This window comes from Oxyura jamaicensis, chromosome 5 (assembly GCF_011077185.1).
Source record: "Oxyura jamaicensis isolate SHBP4307 breed ruddy duck chromosome 5, BPBGC_Ojam_1.0, whole genome shotgun sequence".
Lineage (NCBI taxonomy): Eukaryota > Metazoa > Chordata > Aves > Anseriformes > Anatidae > Oxyura > Oxyura jamaicensis.
In genome coordinates this window covers 43,733,473-43,735,012 of record NC_048897.1, presented here as the reverse complement: position 1 = coordinate 43,735,012, position 1,540 = coordinate 43,733,473, and positions in this window count along the sequence as shown.

Sequence of the window (1,540 nt, the reverse complement as noted above, 5' to 3'; positions counted from 1 at the left end):
GGGGGGGGGGGGGGAGGAGGGCGGAGGGAGGCGCGGAGGCGCCGATGGGGTGCGGGCGGGGCGGGCGGCGGCGGGCGGGCGGGGGCCGGGGCGGGCGGCGGCGCTGCTGCATCCCCCGGCGCGCTCTGCCCGAACTTTGCTGCTCATCCCAGCCCTGCGCTGGGACTCGGCTCAACCTGCGCCGCTCAGCCCGCCGCCCGGCCCCGCCCCCGCCGCGCTCCCATTGGCCGAGGCCGCATTTTGGGAGGGCGGGACGCGCTCCCATTGGCCTCCGCCTCACGTCCATCGCGGGGCCGGCCCCTCGAGCTTCCGTTGGTAGCCGAGGGGAGGCGGAGCGCCGCGGCGGAGGGCTCGCGGGGCTCTCCCCTTCTCTCTCCGTCTCCTCGCGGGGGTTGCGGAGGGGGCTCCGCCGCTCCCTCTCCCGGCCCCGCCGCTCCCTCTCCCGCGGTCCCGCCGCGAACTCAGCCCCGGGAGGGAGGGTGGCGAGGGACTACTTTTTCCCCTCCCCCCCGCGGCGGAAGGTTACTGCGCGGTTTGAATGGAACGGGTACAAAGCGCCCGTTGCCCGGGGCTGAGGGGCACTGGGCGGGCGGGCGGTGAGGGGCCGGGGGGGCGCTGCGTGCTCGCCTCCCCTCAGGACGGTCGGGGGCGGCCGCTGCTCTGCGGGGGCGGGGAGAAGTCCCGTGAGGGGCCGGGGAAAGTCCTGTGAGGGGCCGGGGGAGCGCCCCGAGGGCGGGCAGCGCCAACTTTCCTGTAGAGGACTCGCTCGGGGGCGGCTGGCGGGGTCCCGAGGGATCCCGAGGGAGGCCTCGTTGCCCGAGCCTCGTCCACGTGGAGCGGCGGCGCTGGCAAAATAAATAAAAAACGGGGAAAGAGCCTGCGCGAGGGAACGGAACAAAAGAGGAAGCGAGAGCGCTGCCCCGCGGGCAGAGCCGCCAGGGGGCTCGGGGCCGTCCTGCTGGGGGCAGAACAAAGCCCGGTGGCTGCGGGCCGGGCGCTGTGCCGGGGCCGGCCAACTTGTTGGGGGAAGAAGGGGGGGGGGGGGTTCTATTATTATTTATTATTGGCCCATGCAATTAAGGCTGCAGTTGGAGCAGCAGCGGTTATCTCGGGCCGGGCAGGCCGTCACGGCCCCTCCCCGCCTCCCTCTGCCATTTTAATCCCGCAGTTCGCACCGGGCGGGGGGCAGCGCCCTGACGGGGCTCCCAGGCCCCCGGCCCCTGCCTCAGGGCGGCCGTCCTGCCCGGCGGGCAGCGCCAGGGTCCTCGCTAATCCTCCCCGTTAACTCCCACAGAATTAATCCGTACCCCGTCCCTTTCAAAACGTGCGTTAATTTCCTAAAGAATAGTGACCGCAGCATTTACTTTCTCGTCTATGTTCAGCACGTTGTGCACATGTACCGACACACACACGGTCACTTCCCTTCATGTACACGTGCGTGTGAACCTTAAATCTACACTGCGTTTATTGCACCTCACACAAAAAGTTGATTTACACAACACAGAAGCAACTTTTCCTAGCTCACAATGCAAACCCAAAC